We start from the raw sequence: 12,711 nt of genomic DNA, 5'->3' as shown, positions 1-12,711 counted from the left end.
GAGTGTTTCTTGTGAAAGTTTGGCGATGGGGGACCATAGATTGAAGCTCAGTCGAACACTTTCCATGAAAATAACGATACACCAGAGACAAACTCGCAACATCTCTTCTGTGAGATAGAGGTTGCAAGGAAGAGAAAAGGACATCTCCTACGAGGCTACGAAGTCTATTTTGAACTCTATCAAGGCAGGACACGTACTTTCTAGCAGCCCCTGCCCAGATGTGGCAACAGTATTCCATCCTTGGACGTACCTGGCTCTTATATAGATAGAGAATAGCATCAGCAGTGAGATATCTACTGGATCGATAGAAAGATCCCACCATTTTTCCAGCGGCATTGGCAAAAGATTTGATGTACGTGTTCCATTTAAGATCAGGAGTAATGGTCAAGCCCAGAAGCTTGTCAAAACTTTAGGCCTCCTGAAGACGAGAGCCATTCATTTCAATTAATGCCAGATTTTGATCAGAATGTTGATGATGTAAAGAGAGAAGCTTGGTTTTAGATGCATTAAAAGTAACCAGCCACTCCTTTCCCCATTGTACTACGTGCTCAAGATCAGAGGAGAGAGAATTGAGAGAACTTGGTCGTTTACTGTCTTAGATGTGCTACCATAAATGGTAGTGTCGTCAGCATAAATGTCTACAAATGATGTAAGGATGTGATTTGGAAGATCATTAATGTAGATCAGGAAAAGAGTTGGGCCAAGGATGGACCCTTGAGGGACACCGGCATTAATACTGTGGGCTTCTGATTTTTGCCCCTCAACTACTACTCTTATGAACCTATCAGAAAGAAATGATTTAATAATTGAGAAAACATTTCCAGCTATACCATAGCTGGAGATCTTGTGAAGTAAACCTTTATGCCATACCGTATCAAAGGCCTTAGATATGTCAAGAGCTATGGCCAACAGTGTCACCGCATTTTGACTTCCGGTGTTTGTTTCTCATTTGGATGGTCAAACAGAAGAAAGCCATTCTTAACATGGCAAGAAGCAGTCTTACGCCTATCTAAGAGGAAGATAATAATAATAATAGAGCATATTTTGCTTGTCACCGTCGTCGCGCTTTAGAAGTAGATCCAGAAAGTCAAACTAAGCATCCAATCTTTCCTATACCCAATATTTTAATGGGGGTACGCGCCGTAAATGTCTAGGAAACACTGAGTTTTAGACAAACTAAAATTTTCGCGTAAATTAAATAGTGAAAATTAAAACCTCTATAGACAAAAGTAAGAATTTTAGAATCGCGTTTCTTTAAATTTCAAAACACAAAAAAACATTTAATAAAATACTTTTTAATGTGATGTCGAAAGTTAAATTACATTATTAAAATATCGTTTGGTTCTTAAATATTGTTGTGAGTTTTCAAGAAGTGTTCAGAAGGTTTTGGAGAATTGTGTATCACAGAACCGGAACTCTGTGCAAAAGGGACTTTTTTCCTTGATAACCGTCTTGTTTCATACACATATGCGTCTCTTGCTGAATGAGGTTTACTCACTAAATGTGAGCAAAAAACTGACTACTTTCCCTTAGAGTTTGATCGTTTATGTTCTGCAACTCACACCATTTCACGCGTATTTTCTTGTCCTTAAAACACGACACATCTCTTGCGTCTTCTGCTTCTTCTGATTTTCCCGCGCTGGCAGCAAAGAAACTATTAAATTTTTTAGGTAAGGTCGTTTTGTAGTATTACCAGTACATATGTTTCATTCGGATTTTTTAAAGCTAATATCATGCACACTAGAAAGATCCTTCAGTGGACAGCTTCTCTTTTAGGGTACCCATATCTTCTCGCTATATATATATATATATATATATATATATATATATATATATATATATATATATATATATAATGTATAAGAGAAAGAAAATTAAAACTGTAAGTTGAATTTTACAATCCAAATTTATTGTTCGACTGAATACTCCCAAAAACAATTTACAAAGTCCTTATTCTGCAGAGTTTCAAAGAATGCTATTCTTGTTATTCTTCTCTCAGAGGACATAAAGAAATCAGCAAATTATATTTGTAGCATCTATATATAAAAGAAAGAAAATTAAAACTGTAAGTTGAATTTTACAATCAAAATTTATTGTTCGACTGAATACTCCAGAAAAACAATTTGTAAATTGATTTTTTGGAGTATTCAGTCGAACAATAAATTTTGATTGTAAAATTCAACTTACAGTTTTAATTTTCTTTCTCTTATAATAAGCTCTACTCTTTATCGCGTATTGAGCTTTTTTAATTCGGTTGGGATTAAATTTTCTATATATAAATACTGTTATTTATATTAGTTTGAAGTTTACCATAGCGTATATCAGGTAAACACTACATCCCTTTGTTTTCATTATTATATATATATATATATATATATATATATATATATATATATATATATATATATATATATATATATATATATATATATATACTCGGGTTTTTGTTATTCAAAAGTAATAAACTAATGAATTCAACGAGGTTGTTAGATAGTGCTCAATAAAGAAAAACTAATAATACTTATTTATTGTTAAATAAACATGTTTACATCCCGCTGCTACAAACAACCATTAAATGTTTATTTAACAATATATATATATATATATATATATATATATATATATATATATATATATATATTGCTGTTACAACGTGTTCGACGGAAAAAAATCTTTCTTTAAATTGTATGGATGATGGAAATGCAGTTGATGTATTGTTCATGGTTTTCTATCTACTGATTACTCGAACCTCTGTACAGTACGAGTCATATCTGACCTTCGGGCCAAGATAACAGTCTAGTACCTGTTCTGATGCTGCACTAAACACTTTATACTGAGGTAATGTTTATTTTTGCCTTCTTCCAGGGCACTCCTTTTGGGAAGCTGTTATTTTTTCTTACATTAAAAATGACCTTGTGTCACATTTCTCTTTCGTAGGGAAGCAAAAACATATTTTAAATATGTATAATAGATACTTTTGATATTAATTCTTCTCCACGTGAAACTGCATATGGAAAAATTGCGTCCTTATAGTCTAGCAAGGCTTGAACATACTGATGAGGCCAGTGTAGTTTTGTACATTTTCTAAACTCCAAAAATAAGAATATTTATACAAAAATATAGATATATCTTTAGCACAGGACATCATACTTTCGTCAGCTGTATATATATATATATATATATATATATATATATATATATATATATATATATATATATATATAACCCACATATTTTTCAGGTTAAAAATATCCAAAAGAAAAATTGAATTTAACAAGCTCGTTGATAGTGCTCAATAAAAAGAGCAAGATATCATTTTAATCTGAAAAGATCTCATTAATAGGAGTATGACAACAGCATATTCTTTTCATTGTTTTGACTCTCGAGTGTGTATCCGTTGATATCTTTATATGCTTTTATATAGAGTGATGTGGTTATCAGTTGATTAACTGTGTCGGATATATACTCGAGGGGCAAGACAATGATAAGAATATGCTGTTGTTGTCATAGCCCTATTCATCATTCAACCAAAGTCTCAGGTCTTCATTGAGGCTTGTATTTTAAACGATAGATTTATTGCTGCAACCAATGGTAATTTTGTTTAACTAAATTGAATAATATATATATATATATATATATATATATATATATATATATATATATATATATATATATGCTTACGCTATCTTCGGTGCAGAAAATGATAATTACTACTGGCCGCGGTCTCGAAAAAATTCAACAAAGTCAACTTTGGCTTTGCAGACTCGCGTTCTTTCACTCGCTCAACGGGAATTTAAAAATTAAATGCAAGTTAATTAAGTTATTTCTGAAGTTATATAAGAGGGCTTGTCATAATTCAACCAACGATGAAAGTATTAAAAAAATAGATATATGCATATATATATATATATATATATATATATATATAATTATTTTTTTACTATAATAATTAAATACCTACAGACACTAGTGTTTCATCCTTTCGGGATTCTTCAGTGCAGGGTGTCACAATTACTACCAGTCGAACGATTCGAACCCCGCGACACGAGACATCTCTGGCTCGATTAGCGGAGGCCGTATCCATTCGGCTACCATTAATCGTGTGAAATAGCGTTGAATTTTAAACATTTTAATTTAAATGTTCATTACGTCAGACAGACAGTGATCAAGTCGTTATACGACGATCTACGCATAAGAGCTAAATTGACCGACTTTTATTCAACAGAAAGTGCTCAACGATAAGAAACGTATTTCTTAAAGGGGCTGTCATAATTATTTTTTTACTATAATAATTAAATACCTACAGACACTAGTGTTTCATCCTTTCGGGATTCTTCAGTGCAGGGTGTCACAATTACTACCAGTCGAACGATTCGAACCCCGCGACACGAGACATCTCTGGCTCGATTAGCGGAGGCCGTTTCATCCTTTCGGGATTCTTCAGTGCAGGGTGTCACAATTACTACCAGTCGAACGATTCGAACCCCGCGACACGAGACATCTCTGGCTCGATTAGCGGAGGCCGTATCCATTCGGCTACCATTAATCGTGTGAAATAGCGTTGAATTTTATATATATATATATATATATATATATATACAGACGCTTAAGAAATCGTTTTTAATGACTGATTGCATGATTATTTTTAATAAGTTCATAAAAATTAAACGTTACATCTATTAAGTTGTAATTGTATTTTCTATTTTTTTGCTATATATATATATATATATGCAATTGTTTCTTCAGTATTAACCGTAATTTATTAAAATGCTTTAATAAAAAAACAGATAAATGCCATAAACACATTTAAAATTAAACTAACAACGTTCACTACGATGCATAATCAAGGGGATAAAATAGGAGAAGACAACTCTCTCGTTACTTTTTCCTCTCTCCCTCTGTCTTTCGGCTTTTTTGTATTTTTTAAAATTTATTTTTGATATTTTGAAAATTCAACCATTTCAATTTAAAGGCAGAAAGTTTCGATTTCGTGTTTGAATGTTTTTATTTTTGTTGCCACATTTTTCCGACTTGTAAGTTGTATTTCTAGATTGTAAGTTTTAAACAGAGTCCATCTCACATACACACCCAGGCGAATTGATTTCTTAGTTCCGATGATTTCATTACGGCCTTATATAAAAGTATATACCTTGGTTTAAAATTGGAGAAACTATTAACATTTATCCATTTACATCAATATATGTGAAAGTTTTGGTCTTGTATTTGTAAGAAACTAATAAATGTAATACACATTATTTAGAATTTTCAATTGCATTAAAATAGAGAAATGAGCAGTGACGATGACTATGTTGTTAACGACACGAACTGACGATCTGAGTTCGAATCCAGAAAATAATCCAAAGAAATTCGTTATCTTGGCAATGATCGAAACCTTCACATATAAGTACCCGATTTTTCTCTAGAAAGCATTCAAACAAGAAAGACATCGAAAAAACTAATGCCAACAATAGAATCATTTGATTCACACCAAATAAATTAATAAATGAGTAGCGAACTTCACGACACGATAGCGAGATAGCAAATACAAGCGATACTTTACCATTTAAAGATACTACTACTACTACTACTACTACTAATAATAATAATCAACTTCAAAATGGATAAATAAACTTCAATATGAAACAATCAACTTGAAAATGGATTAATCAATTTCAAAATGAGAACTAGTCAACTTCAAAAGAATAATTAATAGAATACAAATAAAGTTAATATTTATTCTTATATTTTTAAATTCAAAGGGTTACAAAATAATATAAACTTTCAAAGAAATTTATTTCAAATTTAATATCATTTAAGTTAATTGAAGATGTTGGTTCTACAGCTTCTTTTGTAGAGGTTGCTCCAGCCTCATCGTGAAACATCATTTTTGCTGATATAAAACTTTCGTCTATTACTTTCGCATTAAGTTCACTCAATGCTTTATTAGTCTTTAAGCTGTTTGTATTGTGGGGGTTTCCTTACTATCTATCTATCTATCTATCTATCTATCTATCTATCTATCTATCTATCTATCTCTCTCTCTCTCTCTCTCTCTCTCTGTCTCTCTCTCTCTATATATATATGTGTGTGTATATATATGTATATATATGCATATATATATACATATATATATGTATATATATATATATACTAGCAAAAGTACCCGTTGTTAACTGGGTTCAAAAACAGCCTACAGAAAATGGACTCTGATTTATGAAAGTATGATAGGTTATGAAAAGGAACGGTTGTAAATTTGGGTTGAAGTTGGGAGTATCAAAACCAATGCAAAATATGATGAAAGTAAAAATAAAATAGATATCCCCCATAATTTATTATACTATACCTGTTCACACTGAAACACTTATCACAATATTCTGTGGATCTATATTAAAAAACCTTGCTAAACTTTGTGACATATTTCCATTCTATGGAGGTCAGGTGCGAACGAACACCCCATAATTTTATTATACCCTATTTCTTCAAACTGAAGCATAATTATCAAAGTATACTTACGCAGACAGATATGAAAAGTCTTTATTAAAGATTGTGCCTATTTCCATTCTATGGAGGCTAGGCGCGAACTCACGCCCCACAATTTTATTATACCATTCCTATTTGAGTTAAAACATACTTATCAAAGTATTATTATGTGCATCTATATCAAAAACACTTGTAAACGTTTTTTTTTTAATTTTAAATTTTTTTATTTCCATACTTTGTGAACCAGGCGCGAACGCAGACCACATAATTTTAATGAACCACCGTTCTACCAGATCAAACATACCCATTCCTGTGTCTTGATACATCTTCTATCATTATATGTAATCAGTTTTTTTTTAAAAAGTCAACCATATAGGAGCCTATTCGTGACCACACACACACACACACACACACACACACACACACACACACACACACACACACACACACACACACACACACACATTCAGCTTCATGAATTAATGTTCATTATATATATATATATATTATATATATAATATATATATATCATATATATATAATGAATTAATTGTTCATTATATATACATATTATATATATATATATTATATATATATATAATGAATTAATTGTTCATTATATATACATATTATATATATATATATACATATTATATATATATATATATATATATATATATATATATAATGAACACGACCAGTCAATTTCCTTACTAATAGGGTAAGTTAATTGAAAAAAGAATTATCAATTTACTAAAAATAAATTGGAATTTGATTAATCCATTTTGAAGTTGATTGTTCCATTTAGAAGTTTATTATTTCTCATTTTGAGGTTGTTTTCCAATCTGAATATGATTAATCCATTTTGAAGTTTCTTGTTCCAGTTTAAAATTCATTATTTCTCATCTTGAGGTTGTTTTCCGATTTGAAATTGAGTAATCCATTTTGAAGTTAATAGTTTCATTTTGAAATTGATTATCCGTTGTAAAGTTGATTTTTTTTTTACTTGAACATAAGTCCATTTTGAAATTGATCCTTATCATTTTGAACTTGAAATGCTATATACATTATTTAAGCTAAAACATATTTTTAAGTATTCTTATGTACATCTATATCAAAAACACTTGTAAACGTTTTTTTTTATTTTAAAATTTTTCATTTCCATACTTTGTGGACCAGGCGCGAACGCAGACCCCCAATTTTAATGAACCACCGTTCTGCCAGATCAAACATACTCATTCCTGTATCTCGATACATCTTCTATCATTATATGTAATTAAAATAGTCAACCATATAGAAGCCTATTCGTAACCAGACACACACACATTCAGCTTTATATATATATATATATATATATATATATATATATATATATATATATATATATATATATATATATAAATATATGTATATATATATACTAGACTAGACTACCCGTGACCCGTTGGGTCAGTATATTATATTAGCTATGGAATTCATGTATGAGCGTGACACTTGTGACATAAAGAAAATAGTTTTTTTTTGACATAACAGAAACATTTCTATGAAAGTATATTAAAATGAAAAATCACGGACGGATCACTCAAACACGAAAGAAAATCACCCCTATTCATGTAAAGTTACCTATTTTTCCGAATAATCGCTCAAAAATCGAAAATTAAACATGATTTTCCTATGAATCGCACGCCGCCGAAAGTCATTTAGCAGCAAAAACACACATGAATCTATCGATGAGAAATATAAGAATGAAAAACCCATATTGGAATCCTTCAACCAAGTTATAGAAACTTAAAATCTAAAAATAAAAAAACAATTAATAAAACGTGAAGCAAAAAAATATGACCTAAATAAATAAAATAAAACTTATATTGAAACAGATTAGTAAATGTGTCAACAAATTCACCGTTCTCACACAACTATTTTGTATGTAGAAATGTAAACAAAAAATAAAAAATGATGGAAGGAAGGAAGGAAGGAAAAGGGACGGATAGAGCGTAGTAGTAGTAGTAGTAGTAGCCTTGGCTGTACTACAATTGTTCTTATGTTTGTCAACGGGTTAAAGTTGTTTAGTTGTAAGAAAATAGCGACAGTATAGTTGTAATAAAGAATAGTTGCAAAACAACTCCACTCTTCCCATGTTAAATAATAATTTCGAAATAATAACGTTAATATTCCAGTACGCAGGTAAAAAAAAGAAGAAGCGATTTGTGTTTATTTGTTTACATTGTTATGGGTTAATGTTTATGCGCGCATGCGCAACCAGATGTCGTAAACTGGAAAGTGGGTTACATCACTCGTTACAAGGTCATTTGAGTTTTATAAGTATATAGATATATATGATGAATCTCCCGTCGATTTCGACGCTTGAGGTTCCGCCATAACAACTAAGTTGTTCGGAAATCACCATAAATGATTTGTTTAAGACTTTGTGTAGATGCAAACACATTTTTTGCTATTACTGCTAATCCTTGTCGGTGCAGATGACTGCCACAAGACAACGACCTTAGTACAACGCAGGTGTTTACATCAGCGTTACCTTCTCCTAGATACATGTCTTAACTAAGACTGGAGGTGCATCGCTCCCATTTAATTAATGTGCCACCAGATACCAACCTGGACATTTCTACGACTCGGCGCGGTACATACACCGCCTAGCCTCCTCAAATAGTCACCCATCTGATACTGGTCAGGTTCATCGTTGCTTAACTTCGGTGATATATATATATATATATATAAGTATTTTAAGTTTACTAAAAGAACTTTCCTCACGCAAGATGGTAAATGCTTTTTCACGCAATAAAATATATCAGAAAGTTATCCATTTGTTGGCGCCTGCCAGCGTCTGTCTCGTTCCCTTCTCGCGTGGGGAGCGAGAATTGACATAATTGAGGTAGAAGAGGTGAAGTAACTCCGCCTGAAAAGGAAAAGGAGTTTGTTCCTCTTGATCATATTCTATCGTTCTAACACACTGGTTCTTCCTTAATGCACATACGAAATGACTCGATGTTTATCTAAAATAGTTTTATTACAATAGTTTTGTGACCGTTAAAGGCCGATAATAAATAAAACAACACGGTGGAATATTTAAAAGAGTGTATTTACAGAAGTACAGAAATAGAATGTTACAGAACGTCTGCGTCCGATACTGTGGCTATGGCTGCCAGGACATTTAGTTGTAACTCTATTCAAAGCCTTCTGAGGTGTCCATTCACACCTGAAATAGATAGGTATGTCAACTTCACACCATAACACTTTATAATCTGCTAAACTAACGCTATCCGTTACACTCTGTCTGTAATCATGTCTGACGTCATACATGGCTAAATATCATTAACTCCCCTTTTCCACAATGTCAATTTATTAATCAGTTTCTGATTCATAGTCTGAAACGAAATCACCGCTGAAACATGTATGCACATATGAAGCCAATAATCTTAATAATTAACACGTGAACAATGCATGGTTCCCCATGAGTGCACAGTTTTAGGCCTGAACGTATGTAAATTTGAGTTCTGCATCATGCAAAAAAAAAAAAAAAAATGACTAAGTCCATCATTTGCCCCCTCTCCATTTAGTTCCAAAAGTTTGTAAGGCCTTAACATATTTAAATTTGAGTTCAGCACCATGCAAAACTGCTAAATAGACATACACGGAAACTTTTGAACAAATATGGTAAAATAATCCCCAAAATAAAGTGCTTTTATTAGCCCTAAAAGAGTCCCTGGGGCACACCAAAGAGTTATCGCGAAGTATAAACAATCAAAATTATATAGAAATTAGTTAGTTACAACTCCTCAGAAAGTTTTATAAAAATCCAAGGCATCAAAAGTGTAAATTTTAGCCATTTTGATATGAAAAGCACCTCCAGGGAAGCAATCGGATTTTTCCCGGAAAATCCGTTCTGTTATTTTTTTACTCATATCATGTTTAATGTTTGTGCAAAATTTTCAAAAATTCCAAGGCGTAATTATTGAGAAAAGTGTGGACAGACTACCAGACAAACGGACAAGGGTGAATTAACAGGCCCACCCTCCATTTGTCGGTGGACCAATAAAATTATATATATATATATATATATATATATATATATATATATATATATATATATATATATATATATAAGCAGTATTATTTATAGCGCTTCTGGGTAAAAATTATATATGCATATATGTATGAATTCCAGATTTACAGTTAATATTTAAATTGGATGTTCAATTTAAAATTCGTTGTATATTTCAATTTCTCTATGCAAATCTTATTTATTGAAATTAGCTGATGTTTTTGTTATTTTAAAAAAATTGATGAAAGTAAACTACTTTTTATCCTCTGGAACTTTCTGCTGTGTTTAGAAGCGTGACGTCACACTGATTATATGAAAATATTACAATGGCTTCATGTTCGTGACAGTTATGGATGTTTGGTTGCTAGAAGGGATATACACGCACAACAACTGGCGGCTTGATTCTTATCGGGCGACAGTGATAGCCTTTTCAGTTGTTATTATATTATGATTTCTGGTCACTTGAAACATCCCCTTTATATATATATATATATATATATATATATATATATATATATATATATATATATATATGATGATTGTAACGTCTTGTTAGACGAGAGCCACTCCCTCAGACATTTAAAATCCATGAGCCCAAAAGCCTGAGGGAGTATCTATACAAAGATGATGTTACAGAGTCTTAGCTTTGTACGACAGCTAAGTCTCTCTCTCGGTTCAGAATGTTGACATCCAGCAACAAGCAAGAGCAAGATAGCCAGCAACAAATTAAACTGCAGACCAACTTAATGCGGGTACTGGTCTCCCGCTTTATGATTTTTTTTTAAATCAGAGATTTGCTTCTCCTAGAAAGGTTGCCTTTACCACGGCTTACGGAAGCCCTATCCACCCCAATACACACACACACACACACACACACACACACACACACACACACACACACACACACACACACACACACACACACACACACACAAATATACACGGTGCTAGTTGGCCGTTGACCCAGAAAAAGCGTTCATTCGCCCTTTGGAAGGCCTTGTTTTTAACCCTTCAGGGAGACTAGCCGCCCTCCTCACCAAACAAGTCTGGTGGGGGAACCAGTTTAGTCGCCGGTGACCCGACCATGAGGCAGGTAGTACTGGGTTACATGGTACCAGTAGCATATGACATGATCTGACACACACACACACACACACACACACACACACACACATATATATATATATATATATATATATATATATATATATATATATATAAAGGGATAGAGAGATAGATAGTTCTGGGGAAAAGCATTGTCAATGTAGCAACACTCCAGGGATTTTTTATTCGGTCATGACTGTTTCTATGAATTGACCTGAATTTGATTTCACCTGTGTTAGCTTTTTCGGAAAATGACCTTTCGATCATTAATCAGTTTGTTGTTTGTTCGGAGCAGGTGCTTGTCAGGTTTCTTTTTCTTTTTTTTTAATCAAATGCCCTCTTGATACATTTGATAATTATTTTGTTGTTTCCTGCATTTGGCAAGGTGCACGGCCATTTTAAAATGTTTCCTGCATATTTAACATCTATAAACGGAAATGCTTATGAAATCGATTAAAATGATACGATTTTAAAATTATCTTTCAATTTATTAACATTTGAAACAGTAACATCAATATCGATAATCTATATATATATATATCTCTCTCTCTCTCTCTCTCTCTCTCTCTATATATATATATATATATATATATATATATATATATATATATATATAAGTGTATGCGTGTTTATGCGTGCGTATGTGTGCTACGGAAGACTGGAAAACATCGCTACCGCCGGTTTCAAATCTAAACAAAGAGGATCGATATTTGGTTGTCTATCTTGGACTCTCTTCAGCCTCTATTTATCTCTGTTTCCGCGAAACGTACGAGACGTTATATCCAGGGACACATATATAAACAAGGACTGAAGAGAATCCGACATAAGCGACCAACTATCAGTTATCTTTGTTTAGAGTTGAAACCGAGGGTACCGATGTTTTTTCTAATCTACACTAACACATATAATGTGACACCTATAAGTATTGGATCCATGCTATTTTTTGTAATAATTTTAGTTTCGCCATTTTGTAATAATTTTACTTTCGCCACTTTGCCTGGTATTTGGTAAGCAATATCTCGTGAAATTGTTGTAGTTTTATGTGGAAGGAAAAATAAAAACTTTGG

The sequence above is a fragment of the Euprymna scolopes genome, chromosome 15, assembly GCF_053919585.1.
Source record: "Euprymna scolopes isolate OS-2025 chromosome 15, ASM5391958v1, whole genome shotgun sequence".
Classification (NCBI taxonomy): Eukaryota; Metazoa; Mollusca; class Cephalopoda; order Sepiida; family Sepiolidae; genus Euprymna; species Euprymna scolopes.
The sequence above is the reverse complement of the archived record's forward strand: the minus strand, read 5'-3'. Positions refer to the sequence as shown.